This window comes from Pleurodeles waltl, chromosome 2_2 (genome assembly GCF_031143425.1).
Source record: "Pleurodeles waltl isolate 20211129_DDA chromosome 2_2, aPleWal1.hap1.20221129, whole genome shotgun sequence".
Classification (NCBI taxonomy): Eukaryota; Metazoa; Chordata; class Amphibia; order Caudata; family Salamandridae; genus Pleurodeles; species Pleurodeles waltl.
In genome coordinates this window covers 846,809,707-846,826,617 of record NC_090439.1, presented here as the reverse complement: position 1 = coordinate 846,826,617, position 16,911 = coordinate 846,809,707, and positions in this window count along the sequence as shown.

Genomic DNA, 16,911 nt, shown 5'->3' with positions numbered 1-16,911 from the left:
AAGGAGCAACAATGGCCTTTCTAGGTAACATACCAATGACAGAGATTTGTAAGGCAGCCACTTGGTCAACACCTCATACTTTTACTAAACACGACTGTGTAGATGTGTTAGCAACACAACAAGCTACAGTAGGACAGGCTGTACTAAGAACATTATTTCAAACAACTTCAACCCCTACAGGCTGACCACCGCTTTCGGGAGGATTACTGCTTTGTAGTCTATGCACAGCATGTGTATCTGCAGCTACACATGCCATCGAACGGAAAATGTCACTTACCCAGTGTACATCTGCTTGTGGCATGTTCCGCTGCAGATTCCCATGCGCCCTCCCACCTCCCCGGAAGCCTGTAGCCATTTAAGTTGCAATTAGAAATTGTATATATGTAAATAAACATTCCTTTAGCGCAAACTATGTATATACGTATCTATTCCATTGCATGGACATCTTTACTATTCTCATTCTACCACTCCTACCTCACCCTATGCGGGAAAACAATCTAAGATGGAGTCGATGCCCATGCGCAATGGAGCCGAAAGGGAGGAGTCACTCGGTCCTGTGACTCGAAAAGACTTCTTCGAAGAAAAACAACTTGTAACACTCCGAGCCCAACACTAGATGACAGGAACAGTGCACAGCATGTGAATCTGCAGCGGAACATGCCACGAACAAATGTATACTGGGTAAGTGACATTTTCCATATATGTATGTTCCTAGAGGTAAGCATAGAAAGTACAAATAATTAAAATTGCATTAATGGTTAAAAATGCTTCTAACTTTACTGAGCAATGTGGGATATAGATCTTTGAATATCCCACAATGGAAAGCTAGGATTACAAATAAATACCCTTTCCTTCTGAAAACAGATATTTTGAAATAGTTCAAGGATTGACTCCTTATTGCACTCAAGGCACCTTGGTGGAGACAGGATGAAGCAATTCCTTGTCATATAGTAAGTGATAGTGTAGGAAATTGGCTCCCTTTTGCAGTTACCCCCACTGTTTGCCTGATATTTATGCTTACTTGACTGAGAAGTGTGCTGGGACCCTGCTAACCAGGCCCCAGCACCAGTGTTCTTTCACTAAAAATGTACCATTGTTTCCACAATTGGCATACCCCTGGCACACAGATAAGTCTCTTGTAAAAGCTACCAGTGGTACCAAGAGCCCTGTGACCCAGGAAGGTCTCTACGGGCTGCAGAATGTGTTGTGCCACCCTAAGGGACCCCTCACCTAACACATGTACACTGCCATTGCAGATTGTGTGTGTTGGTGGGGAGAAAAAGGCAAAGCCAACATGGCATTCCCCCCTCAGGATGCCATGCACACAAAATACTGCCTGTGGCATAGGTGAGTCACCCCTTTAGCAGGCCTTACAGCCCTAAGGCAGGGTGCACTGTACCACAGGTGAGGGCATAGCTGCATGAGCAATATGCCCCTATAGTGTCTAAGTGTACTCTTAGACATTGTAAGTACAGGGTGGCCATATTAAGTATATGGTTTGGGAGTTTGTCAAAACAAACTCCACAGCTCCATAATGGCTACACTGGATACTGGGAAGTTTGGTATCAAACTTCTCAGAATAATAAACCCACACTGATGCCAGTGTTGGATGTATTATAAAATGCACACAGAGGGCATCTTAGAAGATGCCCCCTGTATTTTACCCAATCATTCAGTGCAGGACTGACTGGTCTGTGCCAGTCTGCCAGTGAGATGAATTTCTGACCTACTGGGGTGAGAGCCTTGGTGCTCTCTGAAGCCAGAAACAACGCCTGCACTGAGTGAAGGTGCTTAACACCTCCCCCCTGCAGGAACTGTAATACCTAGCAGTGAGCTTTGTGTTACAATGCCCCAAGGCACTCCAGCTAGTGGAGATGCCCGCCCCCTGGACACAGCCCCCACTGTTGGTGGCAAGTCAAGAGGAGATAATGAGGAAAACAAGGAGGAGTCACCTACCAGTCAGGACACCCCCTATGGTGCCCTGAGCTGAGGTGCCCCTGCCTTTAGAAATCCTCCATCTTGGTTTTGGAGGATTCACCCAATAGGAATAGGGATGCGCCCCTCTCCCTTCAGGGAGGAGGCACAAAGAGGGTGTAGCCATTGGCTACTGCCCCCAGACCTAAACACCCCTCTAAATTTAGTATTTAAGGATGACCCTGAATCCAGGAAATCAGATTCCTGCAATATACAACAGGAAGAAGGACTGCTGACCTGAAAGCCCTGCAGAAACGATAGAGATGACAACTGACTTGGTCCCAGCCCTACTGGCCTGTCTCCAGACTCAAAGAACCTGCACAGCGACGCATCCGACAGTGCCCAGCAACCTCAGAGGACTGCCCTGAACCCGAAGGACCAAGAAACTCCAGAGAACAGCGGCACTGTTAAACAACAGTAACATCTTTGCAACAAGGAAGCAACTTTTAAAGAACTCTCTTCCTGCCGGAAGTGTGAGAATTCACACTCTGCACCCGATGCCCCCGGCTCGAGCTCCAGAGAACTAACACCGCAGAGAGAACTCCTAGGCGCCTGCGACTTTGTGAGTAACCTGAGACAACCCCCCTGAATCCCCACAGCGATGCCTGCATAGAGGATCCAGAGGCTCCACCTAACCGCGACTGCCTGGTAACAAAGAACCTGACGCCTGGACCAAGCACTGCACCCGCAGCCCCCGTGACCGAAAGGAACCAACCTCCAGTGCAGGAGTGACCAGCAGGCCGCCCTCTTGCTAGCCCAACCGGCTGGCACGAGAAGCCCCCCTGTGCCCTGCCTGCATCGCCTAAGCGACCCCCGGGTCCCTCCATTGCTTTCAATAGCAAACCCAACGCCAACTTTGCACACTGCACCCTGTGCCGCTGAGGGTGTGTTCTGTGTGCCTGTTTGTGTCCACCCCGCCCCCAGTGCTCTACAAAAACCCCTGGTCTGCCCCCCCACCGAGGACACGGGTACTTACCTGCCAGAAGACCAGAACCAGAGCACCCCTGTTCTCCATAGGCACCTATGTGGTTTGGGCCCTCCTTTGACCTCTGCACCTGACCGGCCCTGTGTTACTGGTGCGGTGACTTTGGGGTTGCCTTGAACCCCCAACGGTGGGTTGCCTATGCCCAGGAGACTGAACTTGTAAGTGCTTACCTCAGAAACAAAACCATACTTACCTCCCCCAGGAACTGTTGATTTTTGCACTGTGTCCACTTTTAAAATAGCCTATTGCCATTTTAACCTATACTGTGTGTACTACTGCTTTATTTCAAAGTTCCTTACTTACCTGTGTGGAGTACCTTGCACTTTATGTATTTACTTCAAATCTTGAATCTTGTGGTTCTAAAATAAATTAAGAAAATATATTTTTCTATATAAAAAAAACTATTGGCCTGGAGTTAAGTCTTTGAGTGTGTGTTCCTCGTTTATTGCCTGTGTGTATACAACAAATGCTTAACACTACCGTCTGATAAGCCTACTGCTCGACCACAGTACCACAAAATAGAGCATTAGATTTATCTAATTTTGCCACTATGAACCTCTAAGGGGAACTCTTGGACTCTGCACACTATCTCTTACTTTGAGATAGTATATACAGAGCCAACTCCTTACAGATAGTGTCTGCTTCCTGGGAATTGAATGTAGCCATTAGGCTACAAATGCCAGTTCATTCACTTTCTGCCAGTTATATCACCTGTGATGTGACTTACTTTCTATCAATGTTTGAGGAGTTTTTTTGTGTTGTGCTAGATTTCTTTATTAGCAAGTATTAGAAAATGTTTCATCCGAGATTAAAATTTATTCAGAAGTCTACAGTGAAGCCAGCCCATCCTGTTTTCTGGGCCTCTAAGGATTTTCCTTTCTGAACAACTGACTTCTTGAAAACTTCTTTTAAGGCGGAGTACATAAGTCTCCACAAGTGCTGATGCAGTTACGTATTTCGTTGATGGCCTGTGAGCTGAGAATCCCCTTCACCTCAGTTGTTAAATGTTTGAGCAGGAGTTCCAGAACCTGCTACAACTGAAGCCTTTAGTGAGTGATTTAGCTTCTCTTTTGCTGTTGGTGATGTAAATATGTCTGATACGTCATGCTTTCCTATATATTTGGTTACTCAAGATGCCTCCATTTTTAGTAGGCCCCAGTCTCTGGGCAAGTGTGAAGGATTTTAGCTGAGACAATATGGTGGAGTTTGACAGTTGTTGTCTTCATCCATGCTGTATATTCTCTGCCCTGGTGAACATAGTTTGTGTGACTGAGTGTTTCCCCAGAGGGTCTTTCTCTCCAGGAAGAAGCTGTGACTTATGTCACCACATGGCTTCTACTATTATGTCATGGCCGTGCACATATAGGATGATGCATGAACCTGCATACATAATTGCTCCATTTGAACAGCCTTGGCATAAACCATTGGCAAAGCTTATAAGTCTGCATTGACTGATTTGGCTTTGACAGTGTTGGTTATTTGCAGTCCTCTGGATGCCACTTAAGTGTCAACACCACAATACATTTTAGTTGGAGCATGCCATTGTCAGAGCAAAGTATGAAATAAAAAGTAACTAATTGCATGCCAGAGCAGCACATTGTAAAGGTTAGAAAGGAGAGCTGAATGGATTATTTATTGTGCTACTTAAATATGTTACCCAATAGTTGCATGTTCAAACTTAGCACTGGAGCTGAAAGTGGATGGGAGATGTTTAACCATGCAATAAGAGCATTACACTTGGGACTAAAACATTCTGCAGCTTTTTTCAATGTTTAACTACTCTCTGAGACTGAATCAGTATTTCAGTTTTTTTCCTGGAGGTAGGAGGAAAGCAGGCACCTGCGTACTCAGTGCAAGTGTTGATCATTTGAATGTAATCATTGTAGTGCCATAACTTTAAACCAGGAGGCTAGAGAGAAATTTCTGCCCACTGACCTTTGCTTCCTATTGTGTCCTGAGTTAGTACATTGACAAAATGATTTTGGAAGCAATTATTGAGTAACTATTGCAGGACTTTGTTATAAAGCTTTGGATTTTTTGCAAACTCCTGATTTTGCAATTCTAAAGCAAAATTTCTAGATCCTGGAGGCTCTGACCACTGACTTTGGAGCGGCTTGGGAGCTGGTGGATTTGCTGCTGAACCCACCTGCAGACTTCCTACACCGGACCCCTTGGTACTGAAGACATCTGGGCGGACCTTCTGGCCTACTGGTGGTGCTGGCACCCCACGGTAGGGCTGCTGTGAACTTGTATTACTATCTGCTGGTCCAGTTCCTGGTCCCTGAGAGGAAGGGGGGACCTCTCTGGATGCTGCCTCTGGTGGCAGCTGCTGGCACACAGTGCAGGCCTGGTGGGCCCTTGCCGCGTTGGAAACTAGATGCTGCATTTATGTGGCAGGTTCGATCTCTTCAACATAAATGTGCTGTGGGCGATCCGCTGGTTGTTGTGAGAGGGAACACTGGGCCAGAGTGGCTGAGGAACATAAGTGGTAGTGTTCCCTCTTTAAGCCGGGCTGGGGATTGGCATGCCATGACCCACTGAGGTCCCTTCCTACTTGTACCAGGGCCCCTTCGATTCCATTGTTACCTGTAGGTCCCCTCCTGTGGAGCTAAACACAGCTTGGCATTTGGATGCTCTTGCTGCTGTGAACAGGTAAGCAGGCCAAATTTCAACACCTTCAGCTCATGACCTCCAGGAATTATGGGGAAAGGGGAAGCTGGCAAACCACCACCCGCCTCACAACCTTGGATAAACCAGTTTACTTCCTTGCCAGGAGCCTCAGGGGGAGACATCTCTGCTAGCGGCACAGCTGCAATCAATGGCTTAGACCCAATCCTTCAGGCTATAGAGTCCTCCCAGAGTGCCATGGAGACACAGATTGGGGAGATGCGGGAAGATGTTGTCTTCTCTGCCAAGACTTGTGGAATGCAGTGGGACGCATCACAAAGGTGGAGAGCCGTGTATCCACAGTTGAGGACGATGTCAGATTACCCAGTTATTGTCCCAGATGAGCAAACTCCACCACTGAGCTGAAGATGCAGAGAATCAATCAAGATGGAACAATTTGCAATTTGTGGGGTTTTCAGATGAGGTGAAAATTCATGCTCTGCTGAGTTCTTAGACCTGTGGTTCAAATCTTGGATGCCTGCAGACAAACTGTCCCCATGGTTCGCGATTGAATGGGCAGACAGGGCTTTGACCCCAAAGCCTCCCCCTGGTGTCCAACGGCACCCACTGATAGCCAGATTTCTCAACTTCAAGGACTGGGACAACATCCTCAAAGAAGCAAGAGTGAAGTCTGACATCCATCATCAAAACTCCAGAATACAAATTTTTCCAGATTACATACGTGAAGTTCAAACCAGACACTCCTACGAATCAGTCAAGTAGAAGTTTAGTCATGTCATGTCTCAAGGTTATTATGGATGACAAATTCTTCTTCTTTGAGCCTGGGAATGGCTCATTGACGAGGGGCAGCGCTCAACACAAAGATCTTTCATGGACAGACGCCTTAAGGTCTGGACCAGTTCATGTCTGAGGAAGCATCACAGTACATCTCTGTTCCCAGGCCTTTGGTCGCCGTACCGCCTACGTCTCAGAGGCCTGACCGATTCGTGTGTGAGGCAGGCGATCCACGTCCATCGATGTCTGCTGAGCCAAACCCCTCCTTCTAATCATACCACCCACTCTGGATGCATAGGACTGGCAATCTCCACATCCTTGTTGGCCAAATACATCGCCAGCTGACCACCTGCGCTCTCGAAGGCACTGTGTTGCATGGGTCCGGCTTCCTGGTCCACCACTCCACTACCGTCTCATACAAGTTGCTTTCAGTTTGGGGTTTGTGTTATGGTGTGACAGATGCTTCTTGTAGGGAAGAGGGAGTTGGGGTGCTTGATTGGGACGTATTTGAGCAACTTTTTCGTTCATTGTTTTCTATGTTTTAACTTTTCTTCCACAGGTGGTCACGTTGGTCTATTGCTGGTACGCCAAGGGCATGCCCCTTGTGGATATACGCCCTATCCAGGGGCCCACAATCCAATGAACGCAAGTAGCTTAGTGCCTTCTAACGCAACCACCCATAGACTCCTCGCGCCCTACCAGGTTCCCCTATACTGTTATGTCTTTGAATGTTAATGGCCTTCTGAATAAGGTTAAACGGTCCTCTGTATTTAGTAGTATCCGCCTCTCCTCTTCCTCTTCCTCTGTTCTGATGCTGCAAGAAACCCACTTACTAGTTTCCTGTTTACACATGCATGCCTGCCACAGCTTTGGACAGGGCCGGGTTTACTAGAGGCTCTTGAGGAGTGGCGATCTTGCTGCACCGCACCCTTCTATTGACTGTAACCACAACACAGTTGGACTCCCAGGGTCATTACATTGCTCTGACTGAGGTTCCCACTTAACCTCCATTGTGTATATGCCCCGCCAGTTGCACTGAACTCATTCTTAGAGGTTCTCCTGGATGTGATAACACAACTTCCATCAGGTTTTACTCTTACAGGGGTGACTTTAACACAGTCCTAGATCCTTCTGTCTATTCCACCGGTCTCCCCACCACCGTTTGGTGCAGTCGTGCCAAGTTGTTACAAAGCTGGATCAATAGACTAGGTCTGTGGTGTTTGATGGGTATGGCACAATAGGGTAAGCACACATACTTCTGCAGCCCACCATACACATGCGCTGATAGATATGCTTCTCATGCCAGCCCCAGATGTGCTCTCTGTGGTCCATACTCAAATCCTTCCCCATGGGATTTCCAACCACACCCTGCTCCTGTTGCGTATAGATGACCCCTTTGCCACTCTGGGCCCAGTGTGGCAGCTGAACGCTTAGCATCTTAAGTATGAATAGTTCACCCAGGCTTTGGGAGAGGATTATTTTCTAACCATGCAGGGTTGGTGCAGTTGCCCGGCTCTCTTTGGGCAGCCCCACTCTTTTGGGGCACATCCAACACCACCTTAGGATAGCAGAATGCGCCAGAAACCAACATGTCTTGAGGCCCAGAATGTCTTGAGGTGCAGTACTCCCCCACTACTCACACTGGCATCACCAGGCAGCTTTTCTTGCTACGGGAGGATTAAACACCTTTCCTGTGAAATTGCAAAACTCAAGTGGTGAGCTTCTGCTGCGCAGGTTTATAGATGGGGGGGGGTAGATGAGAGTGGGAAGCCGTTGTACTGGCTGTCTTCTCGTCCCTTAGCTAATAGGGTTATCCCATAGATAAGGGACAACACAGGACATTCCTGTTGTGTCCATGTCCTCCAGCGTAACAGGCAGCCCTGCTTCTTGATGGGGTACAGGTCACTCTTACTCCAGCCTCGAAAGGCAGAAAGTAGAAGCATCCATTACGTATGAAGAAATTAATGCAGCCATATCTGCAATGGTAGCCAGTAAAACCCTTGGTCCTGAGGGCTATCCTGCTGTGTATTATAGTAAATATAGTGAGATCATAGCTCTACCTCTGCTGAACTTGTATGCTGAAGCTGCTTATAAAGGAACCCCCTTCCCCCCAGCTTGCTCACGCTACGGTTGCAGTCACCCTGAAGTTACTGCATCGTCAATTCCCCCACTACCCCTATGCCCCACCCCAGGGTCTCCTGTGCAGCCTACCGCCCAGTATTGCTTATTCCGAAATAAAGATCATGTCCACTATTCTTGCACAGTGCTTGCGAAAGGTAGAAAGGTACTCTGATCCTTAATCCACCTGGAGCAGTGTGGGTTCATGCTCGCCAGGAGCACAAGACACTTTCTCAGATGACTTCACGTGGCCCAGGCATATTGTCACCTCTTACTTCCCCAGTTAGCTCTGCTCCTCATAGGTTTTGAGAAGATATTTGACACTGTTGATTGGACTTACCTATCCTGTGTCCTAGTAAAAGTGGGGTTTGGCCCCAGATACTTTGGCCTGGTACAAATTCTCTATTTCAACCCGTCAACATGGGTCCAGGTTAATGGAACAGTGTTGGATGTCTTTCTTCCATGACATGGGACACATCAAGGCTGCTCCCTATCCCTGCTTCTTCTTGCGCTAGCTATCGAGCCCATGGCGAGGATCTTAAGAGGTGACCCCCTAGTACAGGAATAGGCGTCGCCCACAGGACACGAGGATTGTATTATATTATATGCAGAAGGATGTCCTCTTGTATTTGGCCTACCCGGCTAGTAGTGGTTCCCATTGTTTGCAGCTCTTTGATCTCTTCACGGAGGCCTTGGGTCTGACAGTTAATCCAGCCAAATCCATATTAGTTTCGCTGCACCCTGCGCAGGATTGCTTTGACTGGCAGCATAATATTTTGATCTGTCGCCTAAGCTTCTGCTACTTGGTCATCAACATTGCCCTGGAGCCTGAGCTAACATGGTCCCTTAATGTTACACCCCTTACCCTTAAAATGAAAGAAGACCTTCACAGATGGCAAGTGCTTCCTCTAAATGTCATGTGCAGGATAGCACTTTATAAAATAATGATACTGCTCCTGTTTCTTTACCTCCTCCCAAATTTTCTCCACATGATCGCTACGCACTGGTTTAACGAAATGGAATCTGTTGTAAAATTATTCCTTTGTTACAAATCGCGTCCACGCTTTGCATTTTCTATGTGCCATCTGTACTCCTATGAAGGGGGGCTTGGGATGTCTACCTTACATTGCTATTATCTAGCCTCACAATTGTTGGTGGTCAACGATTGGCTGGGAGGTGAGTGGTCAGACCTGGCATACCAGCTTGAGCTCCTTTAACTTAGGGTTTCCTTGTATTCTGGTGCTGCTTTATGGTGCCCTTATTCCTAACAATATCTCCGAAGGTGTTCATTGGATGGAGGGTGGCTTTACGCTCCACGGGCTGGTGGTCTAAACTTACCCAACAGACCTCCTTATGACAGGGTGGGTGGCTTGGGGAGGTATCCTCTATTGATTTAGCAGGTGTGATGCCATCAGCATTACACTTCTGCGAGATGTCTGGAGTGACTCCTATATGTTATCTTTTCAAGACCTCAAACAGATGTACTCCCTTTCCAATACTCAATTTCATAAATATCTGCAACATGCGTTGCTTGTGCATATTCTGCCAGATACGGTGCTTCTGGAATTTAGCCCGGTGGAAGCCAATGTCATGATGGGCACACTCGGATGGGGCCACAGAGTTCTGATTATATCATTGTGACTCAGACTTGTCCAGACCTACTACTTAATCTGTGCCTAACTCACTCCATATAGGCTGTATAAAGTAGGACTCTGGACCAGTTCTCTATGTCCTTGCGCACAGGCCTGTGCTGATTTCTTTCCACATAGTATGGCCCTGTCCTAGTATAACAAATTATTGGTAGGCAATTGTCACTGAACTTTCCACCACCATCCTGAGCTTTGACATAGACATGGCTCCACTGCTAATCCTGCTGGGTGTCCTGGAGGGTGTGTGTGTGTGTGTGTGTAGGTGTGTGTGTGTGTGTGTGTGGGGGGGGTAACGGGCCAGATTGAGCCTTTCTGGGGACAGCTATGCTGGTAGCTAAACAAGGCATTTGTGCCCCAATGGACACTTGCAAAGCCTTCCTCATTGGCCCACTGGAGGCATGGTGTTGACTGGTGCGCCCAATGGGGAAAAAAACGGTATAAGAGGGTCTGGGTTGCCCAGCCAAACATAGCAAACTATAGGTGTAAATGGAATGAAAACATGTTGATGGATATGTTATGAGTAGACTGATATGGAGACTCAGTTTTACTAAAAGATGTTGATAATTACACTGCATGGCCATGTGTAGGCCCAGATGCGTCTTGTGCATGTGCTTATTGATGGATCCCAATGTGACTTATTGCACCTTTCATAAAACAAAATTGTTTATAAAAAAAAAAAAAAAAAACAGTCATGGTCAGTCAAAAATGACATCTCAATGTAGGCACCATCCCCAGAGTCAACTAATGGTACAGGTACGTGCTTGCTAATCACTATTCACATTTCATGATTTTCATCCCTGATGCTGGAAACCATATCTAGCATCTAAGGCGTAATCTGACAACCCAATTTTGAGGGAAAACCTGATTGCCACTCACAAGAAATGTTAGTTTAGCACATATAGGCACCCAGAAGGATATCCTGATGGAAAGCACTGTTTAAAATTAGGTACTGCATCTTTTTGTACACTTCTCCCATTCTGCCCAGGTTGATGCAATTTGGGGTCAAATATTATCCTGTAGCTTTCAGGTGAGTGTCACAAATGATGTACCAAGTTCTATTTAAGCTGCCTGTAACTGCTTCTGTGAAACTTCATTTGTGGATGTAGGTACTTTACAGGAGTGGTGGGGAAGGACACCACAACAACCTTGTCTCTGAACATAGTAATTTGGATTTAGAGTGCCTTAAAAACAAACCTTTGAATTTTCCTAAAGATTGAATACAAATTCTGAAGACTATAAAAAGGTCCTTCTGTGCTATGATATCGAAGATTCAGTGTTAGTGCATTGCCTGCGACCATAATCAATTATCTTGTTGTGGCATTGCTGCCACTCCTGCATCCACCTTCATTGGCATTAAATACAGTACTGTCAACATGTTTTGGGTGTTGTTGTGGCCCCATAAGTTCAGGTTCTCTCTCAGGGGATCTCTATTGACAATCGTGAGCTGTGAATAGTTCAGCCGACGTGTGAGGATCCTATAGCACTTTTTTTTACATTACAGTTTAAGTGTATATATTCACCTTTCTTCAGTTAAGCCTGGGGAGACACTGTAGATAGCAATTTTTTGCAGCCTATAAGAAGGCTATATTGGCCAGTTAGTTCAAAATGCATTTGTAAAAAGGGTAATATATATATGTATATTTTTTTTTTTTTGTGAGTACATATGTACAATCAGGAAAACTAACTTTCACAAACTTTTTTTTTTTTTTTTAGGTGGAGAGGACAATGAGATCCTATAGGCTGCACATGTCATATATGCCAGGAGTCTGCAACTTTAAGGGCTTACAGCCCACCAGTATGCCATCATGCCCAGCAGATGGCAGTTGCTCAGTTTATTTTCTCGGATCTTGGAGCACTGAGCTCAGACTTTTTGGCTTTTTGCTCCTCAAAAATAACACTGAAAGATTTATCTGATAGAGACTTCTAGTTGCACTTTCCTTTGAATTTCTCCAGACGTCAGACTGGATCTGGAGAATTTTTCTACAAGCAGTACCCCTGAATGCCATTAGGTGGCGTCGGTCGACACTGCGGGTTTCGTAGTCGCGGTGATGATGTTGCGGTCGTAAATAGGCGCCACCCCGGCGCACTGACATCAGTTCTTTTCTTTCCGCGCCAACCTACGCGCAGATCTGGAGAAGACCCCAGTCATTTTTTTGACTAACTGCGGCATTTTGTCAGATTTGTTTTTGACAAGTTTTGATGAGTCGAAGGATGGTCCCATAAGACCGGATTTAAGCCCTGCCACTCCTGTCACTGCATGATGTCAGTGAAGGATCCTCATCTTGTGTCCCTCTGGTGTTTGGAGCGCGACCACGACCCGAAGTCTTGCTCCAAGTGTCAGGCCATGAACCCGAAAGCTTTGAGGATGCGGTCCCTGAAGTTCATGGCGGCCTGACACTCAACTCCACGTCGTTCTCAGTCCCATTCGAGAGGAAGGTAAGGAGAGCGGTCACGGAGTCACCACCATTCTTCTTTGTCCAAGTCATCCTGATATTCGGGTAAGAAGAAGTAGTCGAAGAAGTCGAAATGTTCTTTGACTTTGCCCCATTGCTCGGAAAGATCATTGATGCTCTAGGCCCTCTATCTTTGGAACCTCAGTCTGGGTCTGCTCCGCACCTCCCTGAATTTCCAGGAGCTGGGGCTACTCCTGCCCAACTAACGGAGTTCTTTGAGGCCATGCACCCCATATTTGGGCAGCCCGACCCATCCTCTGTGCCTTCAGGCTCAGGGGAGTTGCTGAGGGCCCCCTCTGGTTCAAAGTTGGCAACTTTGGTCCCGACTCCAGAGGGCACCTCAGGATCCGCTTCTGGAACCATCACAATGCCATTCGTGCCAACGTGCCCTTCGCCTGTGTGAGGTCAGGCGCCAATTTGGCCCACAGTCGACGTCGACCCTATACTCATTCCTGGAGACGGAATTACATTGCTCGACGCCTATTCCATTTTCCATGGGCTCTGCGGTGCCCACAGTTGATTCTGAACCCTATGGATACAGGGATAGTGTAGAGGGGTCGCTAGACCCTTTAGAAGACCAGCTTGAATCTGAACTGGACTGGGTACAGGATTTGGGTGATTTCAGTGGTTTGGACACTCCTGACACTGGCATGTTCTCTCTACCGTACCGTGGAGCGTCTTATTCTATGGTGGTGAGAAAGGCTGATGATGTTTTGAACCTCAAGCCTCCTTCTGTGGAGGTCAGGCCTAACCTCCTGACGGAAATGCTTCACCCTGAGGCCTCCCACTCCGGAACACCTTCTTCCCTTCAACAAAGCACTTAGACATCCTACTAGGGACCTGGTCCAAACCCAGCACAGGGGCTCCTGTGAATAGGACGATTGCCCGCCACCATCTGCGTGCGCCAAAAGACCCAAATTTCCTTACCCAACACCCTACGCCTGAGAGCCTGGTCATCCAGGCTTCTTCATCCTCTGGTGCATTCCCTACCACTCCCCCGGACAGGGAATCAAAAAGACTGGACAACTTATGGAAGAAGATGTTTTCTTCTGCCAGTCTAGTGCTGTGGTCTGTGAACACTGCATGCCTTTTGGTCCGCTATTCCCATACTCTGGGATACGGTCGTGCAGTAGCTGCCCCAAGTTCCAGAAGAGGCCCTGAACTTTCTCGCCCAACTCATGATAGATGGGAGGGACGCAGCCAAGTTCAAGATCTGTTGTGGACTGAATACGACTGACTAACTAGGCAGATTGGTTGCATCGACGGTGGCACTGAGATGCCACACCTGGTTAGGGATGTCTGGCGTTCTGGGGGATGTCCAGCAATCTTTGATGGACATGCCCTTTGATGGCACTGGTCTTTTCAGAGACAAGGCAGGCTCAGTGCTAGAACGCTTTAAGGATTCCTGGGCTACGGCTCGGTCCCTTGGCCTCACAGCCTCTCCTCACTCCCTCAGTCCACCTCTCGCTTCTTTCGGGGCTAAAGAAGGGGCACCCAACCCCGCACATTTCCACTGAGCTAACGACCCGCGCATGCTGCACAGCTCCTGCGCCGATGCGGGATCCACCGAGCATGTGGATCAGAGAGTCAGCGGACTGCCCAGTCCACCCCCACCCTCTCCTCTGCCTCAAAACCTTCCTAGTTCGTTGGGCCATCCGGGATCAGTTGGCGGCAGAATTGACCATCCTCTGCCCCTCTGGCAATCCATTGCCATGGACAGGTGGGTTCTACAGATCATCCGAATGGGCTATTCCCACCCCTTCGAGACTTCTCCTCCAGCCATGCCACCATCATTCGATCACCTGTCGGAGGATCATTTGGCACTTCTCTGCGAGGAAGTCAAGGCTCTCCTGGCCAAGGGAGCCGTAGAGAGGGTCCCTGCGCCAGAAGTAGGTCATGGTTGCTATTCCTGCTACTTTCTGGTGCCCAAAAAGGACAAGGGTCTTCACCCTATCCTAGACCTTTGGTCCCTCAGTCTCTTCCTCAAGAAGGAGAAGTTTAAGATGTTAACCCTGGCACAGGACCTTTCTGCCCTAGACCCTGGAGACTGGATGGCTGAGTTACACTTGCAGGACGCCTATTTCCATATTCCCGTCCTGCCGGGCCACAGACCTTACCTATGATTCATGGTAGGTCATGAGCACTGTCAGTTCACCATGCTCCCCTTTGGCCTTACCAGTGCCCCTTGGGTGTTCACAAAAGTGATGGTAGTGGTTGCAGCTCGTCTGCGCAGGTGAAGGGTCCCAGTCTTCCCCTACCTCGATGACTGGCTGTTAAAGGCGGACACACCCCATTAAGTTGTCTCCCACCTCCAGACTACGATGAACCTCCTGCATTTGCTGGGGTTCACTATCAACATGCCGAAGTCACACCTGACCCCCTCTCAGAGTCTCCCTTTTATCAGAGCTATTCTGGACACAGTGCAGTTTAGGGCTTATCCTCCCAAAAAGCGAGTCCAGGATATTTGGGCTATGATACCGGTGTTTCAGTCTCTGTCCTGGATTTCAGTGAGAATGACTCTTGAGGCTGCTGGGCCTCATGGCCTCCTGCATCCTGCTGGTCCAACATGCCAGATGGCATATGCGGGCTCTCCAGTGGGACCTGAAGTTCCAGTGGGGGCAGCATCAAGGGAATCTCTCCTACATGGTTCAGATCTCTGGGGGAATTGCGAAATACCTGCAATGGTGGTTGTTGAATCATGATTGGGTAAATGGCAGATCCCTCTCTCTCACAGTAGTGACAGATGCATCACTCCTGGGATGGGCCGGCCACATGGGAGAGGCGGAGATCAGAGGCCTCTGGTCTCCGGTGGAGTCCAGGCTCCACATCCACCTTTTGGAGCTCTGGGTGATCCGTCTTGCATTGAAAGCATTCCTTCCCTCTCTCAAATGGAAGGTGATGCAGGTGTTCACCAACAACACAACTGCAATGTGGTATTGCAACGAGCAGGGCGGAGTGGGGTCGTGGACCCTTTGTCAAGAGGCTCTTCATTTCTGGATATGGGTGGAACGCCAGGGCATTTCCATGGTGGTTCAACATCTGGGGGGCTCTCTGAATGCCAGAGCAGACAAACTCAGCAGTCGATGCATAGTCGATCACAAATGGCTTTTCTACCTGGAGGTGGCACAAGGTCTCTTTCAGCAGGGGGGAGAGCCTTGGTTCGATCTATTTGCCTCTGCTGCTCTGTTTTGCAAGTTGGGGTTTCCAAGGCGGCACTCGCTCAGCTATGCTTTAAGCCTTCCCGCCAATACCACTTCTGCCCAGAGTTCTGAAGAACATCAGGCAAAACTGGGCCCAAGTAATCTTGGTAGCTGTGGACTAGGCACAAAGAGTGTGGTATCCTGAGCTCTTGAGAATGGCCATCGATCCTCCAATCAGACTGCCCCTTCGGGAGGATCTTCTGTCGCAGTTATCCACCCGAACCCGTCCAGTCTCCGCCTCCTTGCATGGAGATTGAGCGGCAACAGTTGACGGCTTTTTACCTTCCACCCGAAGTCTGTAATGTCATCTTGGCAGCAAGGCGTCCCTCCACCAAAACGGTAAATGCCTGTTGTTGGAAGAAAATTGTGGCATGGTGTATCAACAAATCTGTTGATCCCCTCTCTGCACCTCTCTGAGGTTCTCCTCTTTATTCTCTCTCTTGCCCAGCAGGGCTCTACTCTGGATACAAAAAGAGCATTGGCATTCTATATAGATCGTACCAAAGATTTCCGGGTCGACAACCAACTCTTTGTGGAATATGTGGGTGCAAAGAAAGGGAAGGCTGTGCAGAAGAGGACCATCTCCCGATGTGTAGTCCTCCACATCGAAACGCGCAACGCTTTGGCGAAAAAGCAACCTCCTGAGGGTTTGCATGCTCATTCTACCAGAGCAACTGCTGCTACCACAGCGGTGGCATGCGGAGTTCCAGTCCTCTATCTGTCAGGCCGCAACGTGGCTGTCCTTACATACGTTAACCAACCACTACTGCCTGGAAAGTCGGGTCCGCAGGGACAGCTATTTTGGCCGTTCGGTCCTTCGGGGGGTTTTGGTGTGATCTTATTCAGCCCACCACTGGGGATGGTATTGCTCGAGTATTTATTCAAAGGTAAGGAATCTACAACTAGATGTCTCTATCAGATGTACATGTTACTTCCCTTCAGTAATGACATATCTGGTAGAGACGCATTTGTAGTGAATCCTAGCTCTTTTTAATGGGAGAGCAGGAGTTAGCTTAGCCCCTGGCTTGTAGACTTGTGCCCCCCGTCACCTAGTGACTTTTAACCTACTTAGCTTGCTCTGTTTTAGCCCATTTAATTATTTATTTCTTCTAAGATGGCTGCCTTGTTTA